Below are 6,000 nucleotides of genomic sequence, written 5' to 3'. Positions count from 1 at the left end.
AGAACAATAATATAAAATACGTAGAAAGCATTAAACGATAATGAGAAGAATATTACAAACATAAACTGAAACTGGCATTCTCAGAAACAACGCTCATCTTGAGAAAAGTAATAAACAGTGACACGTGTAAGAAAGGCTGAAACAGACTGAGAGAAACAAATAAAGCGACAAGTAAGAGTGACACAGAGTGACAAGAGTGAGTGACACATAGTGACAAGTAAGTGACACATAGTGACAAGTAAGAGTGACACAGAGTGACAAGTAAGTGACACATAGTGACAAGTGAGTGACACATAGTGACAAGAGTGAGTGACACATAGTGACAAGTAAGAGTGACACAGAGTGACAAGTAAGTGACACATAGTGACAAGAGTGATTATACAACCACTTCAGGCCGTGACACAATCTGTCATTACCAGTCAGTTCAGGTCGTGACACATGACACTGCAGCGACCTGCAGGCTCTTCATCCGAGTACTCATCGTCATGGATACAAGTAGGATGAAGACACCAAGACAAAGACCTGAAGACAGGACACTGTAGAGCAGACAGGATACAAGTAGGACGAAGACACCAAGACAAAGACCTGAAGACAGGGACACTGTAGAGCAGACAGGATACAAGTAGGACGAAGACACCAAGACAAAGACCTGAAGACAGGACACTGTAGAGCAGACAGGATACAAGTAGGACGAAGACACCAAGACAAAGACCTGAAGACAGGACACTGTAGAGCAGACAGGATACAAGTAGGATGAAGACACCAAGGCAAAGACCTGAAGACAGGACACTGTAGAGCAGACAAAGACTAGAAAGCGGGGCGCTAAGGGCAGACAACTCGCACTTGAGGGGAAGCCACTGCTGCAACATTCAAAATGCGATTAAGGAACTTGACGAAGACTATAAACATCGACTGTAGTGACACGTAGGACAGGTCGTAGGACACTGAGGTGTGATGGGGTCTGTGTTTGTGAGGAAGCCTGACTGTCACTGTACTAGTGACAGTGCCACGTGCTACTGGTCAGCCGACTACAACGCCACCTGCTGACAGCCAGGACCTTCAGACGGTAGTGCAGCAAAGCGAGAAGCCCCATCTGCTTCACCAAGTTCTCGAAAACAACAGACAAGATGGCGGCACGCCGACTGCGAGGCTACGACAACGACGACGCCTTCACGTGTTAAGCATTCGCTGGTGCAGCCTCAGGAAATGATGGCATGTAGCACGTGACCAATAGTGAGACCTGCTGACCTGCTGAACTGCTGACCACAGCGTGAACAAGCTCACGTTGTAACAAGCTGACAAAGTACAGAGAGTAAACAAGCTCACGTTGTACATAGTGTAAACCGTGTAAACAATCTCACGTTGTAAGTAGTGTAAACAAGCTGACGAAGTACAGAGAGTAAACAAGCTCACGTTGTACATAGTGTAAACCGTGTAAACAAGCTCACGTTGTACGTAGTGTAAACAAGCTAACATAGTGTAAACCGTGTAAACAAGCTCACGTTGTACACGCCACTCTCTTGTTTACAAGCTCATGCCAATGAATGTTGATGTCAAAGCTTCTTTAGGGATTTCAAGTGGCTTGCCTACTAGACTTCTTTCATCCCCATCTCCAGCCATGTTAGCTTTGATTCTCCCTACACACAAACACACAATCCTACATACACTCCTACACACATACCCACACTCCTACACACACGCGCCTACACACATACCTACACTCCTACACATACACTTCTACACACATACCCACACACCTTTATATTTGTAACTTATATTTATACACGTCTGCTACATGCAGCACCCTAACCTTCTGTCTAGCGTAGTCGGGTGGAAACATTGCAAAGCCACAAATTGAATAAGAACATTGACAAACCAGGAGGGGTGGCTGGGAAGGGACAGGACGGGTAGAGACAGTGTATGACACTGTATGACATGGTATGACACAGACATAGTGTATGTCACTGTATGACATGGTATGACACAGAGATAATGTATGTTACTATATTATGTGGTATGACACACACACATAGTGTATGACACTGTATGACATGGTATGACATAGACATAGTGTATGACACTGCATGACATGGTATGACACAGACATAGTGTATGACACTGCATGACATGGTATGATACAGACATAGTGTATGACACTGTATTAAGTTGTATGACAGATATAATGTATGTCACTATATTACGTGCTATGACACAGACATACTGTATGTCACAGATACACTGTATGACACTGTATTACGTGATTTGACAAGAAGATACTGTATAACAGAGACACATGACACTGTATGTCATAGAGACACTGTATGACACACACGATGTATGACGTAGAGACATTGTGTGACATAATGACACAGCCCTTAACAGACATCAGTGTCAGCAGACAAGGACCAGAGTGCGACTGTAGCAGTCACCGTGACAGACCCTCTACAGTCCGGCCAGACAGACTCTCTACAGTCCGGCCAGACAGACCCTCTACAGTCCGGCCAGACAGACCCTCTACAGTCCGGCCAGACAGACTCTCTACAGTCCGGCCAGACAGCTATTAGTCTCAGCACCGCCACGTCAGCCTCATCAGCTGCAGCCACCTGCGGGTGGCGAGACGTTTGCTTCGAACTACCGGGGCTTCCACCCATCAGGACACCATGGAAACCTTTAAACATGGGCATTACAACGAGCTGAGCATTACAACATTACACAGCGATCTGCACAGGCATGACAATCAAAATGTATTACATCATTACAAGCTACACATACAGTCATTACACAGACTGTATTACATCATTACAAGCTGCACAGTCATTACACAGACTGCATTACATGGCGAGCCGCTTGGGAACTGATAGAAGTGAAGAGAACGATGACGACGACGAGTAGATGATGTGTGTGTGTGTGTCGAGGGTCCAGGTGTCCACTTTCTTGCCGAGTGCTGGCGGTGTTCAGACGGTGAGCTGCCTCCTCATCATGCGCTCGCCGCAAACTGTTCTGTGTGTCACCATGGTGATGGCAGTGCGCTTACCAGCAGCACCTTACCTTGATGTGTGATACCCTGTGATACCCTGTGGTACCCCGTGATACCATGTGATACCCTGTGGTACCCTGTGATATCCTGTTGCACCCTGCACACAGGCGGACCTGTCAACATAGGAAAGTGTCGGCAAGATGACGCTTCAGTGGGTTTGGGAAAACCTGTGTTAAAGGCGTGAAGTGCAGTCTGCCCACAGTGCAGGAAATCGGCATGTTAGTAATAAAAAAAGACCTAAAAAAAAAAGGGAAGAAGAAGTATTTATCCCCACGTAGGGGCGTCTCAATCTTTATTTCGATGGACGAACATTTCGATTCAGTGCTCCGACTTGGTGTCTCTACGATGAGGCCGGACATTCAGAAGTTGGTTTCGGGTAAACAACTTCAAATATCCCACTAATTACTACATAATTAATGGTAAGTACAACTTGTTTCTAATAAAAATGGTATCTGCTCTATTTTTTTTCTTTTTTTTTGTATTTGTGCGGTGAAGTGGCCCGCGACACGGCTGTCCGAAATGGATATGGCCCGCAGGCCGAAAAAGGTTGGGCATCACTGTGCTATACAAAGGTTGCGATTCTTCTTCTTCTTCATCATCATCGTCGTCATCTGTATTTAGCACGTATAGAGTGTATGATAGCTGTGTGTGTTTAGTATTTGTAGTGTAGATATATATAGTGTATATATATATATATATATAGTGTATGATCTATATAGTGTGCATAGTGTATATAGTGTATTGTGTGCATTTAGTGTATATAGTGTATGTATATATCGTATATATATATAGTGCATGTGTATATAGAGTATCTGAGTGAGTGTGAGAGAGAGGGCATGAGAGAGACAGAAAGAGAGGAAGGGTGAGAAAGAGATATAAAAGTCAGACAGATGACGATCGCTTGTCGGCGACCAATCACCAGAGAGTTGTGACTTCCGGAAAGGAGGCGGGTTTGAATAGAGCATGGTCAATAGATACTTGCCTGTCGGGTGATTGACGAGAAAGCATGCAGGATACAAGCCCCGAGTGGAAGGAAACACCCCGGGGGAAGATTCTCTCCCCTAGCGGAAGCCGCTACTTAATCAGACGTGGGGGTCGTTCCGCTCCACCTCGCCATCGCCATATTGCGTGCCACACATTCTGCACGTTTCTGTAGAAAACGCGAGCATTGACTATGGAGTGTGTTACACACATTATTACACAGGTGTAGGTGATGTGTGCAGTCATGCATCTCCTTGTTGACTTGTTGACCTTCAGTTACTCACAGGGTCAGTACACCTCACTCACAGTGTAGACTACAAGAGTTAAACTGACCTTCATAAGGAGATACTACCTTGGTCAGGCTCGTTCTTAGCCCCCGCGGGTCCCGAGGCAAAGGGCATGTGCGGGGCCCTCACGCCACGATCACACGGTTTTAGTTGGGATCTAAAGTCACTTTTGTCCTCAGGGATATCTCGTCTTTTATCATTGACAGCACGCTGCATACACATTACAACATAAGCCTACGATTAATTTATTTGTAACGTTCGTCAATCAAAAGCGCGGGGCCCTAGGCAGATGCCTCGTCCCCTGCCCCTAAGCACGGCCCTGACCTTGGCACTAACATCTACTGGAGACACCACCATGCTATTAGCATCTACTTGAAATAATACCTACTACTAGCATCTACTGGAGACACTACCTTGGTACTAACATCTACTGTAGACATCACCACACTACCAACATCTACTGTAGACACCAACATGGCGCCAGCTTGTAGCAGAACCAGTATGAGACGAGAGAGAAGTCACTAACCATTTGTCTGTCGTAGCCGCTACAGTGGACCACACGACATCGCCACGTCACGGCTGTCTGCTACTTCGTCTGTCTTCTTGTTTCCTTGGTTACCGTGTGTTTAGACATTGACTGTAGTCTGTGAGTGTGTGTGAGTGTGTGTGTGAGTGTGTGTGTGTGTGTGTGTGTGTGTGTGTGTGTGTGTGTGTGTGTGTGTGTGTGTGTGTGTGTGTGTGTGTGTGTGTGTGTGTGTGTGTGAGTGTTGTGTGTGTGTGTGTGAGTGTGTGTGAGCGTGTGTGTGAGTGTGTGTGTGTTCTGTCAACTCGTAGAGCCACAGTATACAGTATACACTGTCGGTGTGTGGCTTACTAACCTCAGCCTGTAGAGTGTCGTTGTTGTCGTGTTGTCGTATTGTCGTTGTGTGAGTTGTTTGTGGTGTCAGCTTGTGTCCTGGTGTTGATGTAGGAGAACTCCTGTGTTCACATCCTGCCTGCATTTCAATCTTTTAATATTTTTACTGCCACGTGTGTGGCATGAGTGTCACCAAGGCTACACAACAATGTGTGTGACAGTGAAGTATTCAGGGTGGGCTGTCAGTGTACAAAGTTCGGGATGAAAAAAGTTTGTTTACGTTTAGGTGATAACTAGTCACGTCACTGAGAACAGAACATGTTGGTCTGTGACTTCCTGTGGTGACGACGGCCGACAGGAGGTGCAGGCACCACAGGCTCAGTCCTGCCAGGTGTCACTGACAGTAAACAGGCTCAGTCCTGCCAGGTGTCACTGGCAGTAAACAGACTCAGTCCTGCCAGGTGTCACTGACAGTAAACAGGCTCAGTCCTGCCAGGTGTCACTGACAGTAAACAGGCTCAGTCCTGCCAGGTGTCACTGACAGTAAACAGGCTCAGTCCTGCCAGGTGTCACTGACAGTAAACAGACTCAGTCCTGCCAAGTGTCACTGGCAGTAAACAGACTCAGTCCTGCCAGGTGTCACTGACAGTAAACAGGCTCAGTCCTGCCAGGTGTCACTGACAGTAAACAGGCTCAGACCTGCCAGGTGTCACTGACAGTAAACGCGCTGGGAAAGAAGAAAACATCTATCAAGTATTTTACATTTTGGAGAATAGAAAGTTTGTAAACAAATACACGAGTTTCGTGGACACAGAGAAGGAAACATTATCCTTCATCAA

This window comes from Pomacea canaliculata, linkage group LG13 (assembly GCF_003073045.1).
Source record: "Pomacea canaliculata isolate SZHN2017 linkage group LG13, ASM307304v1, whole genome shotgun sequence".
Lineage (NCBI taxonomy): Eukaryota > Metazoa > Mollusca > Gastropoda > Architaenioglossa > Ampullariidae > Pomacea > Pomacea canaliculata.
This window is presented reverse-complemented; position numbering follows the sequence as displayed.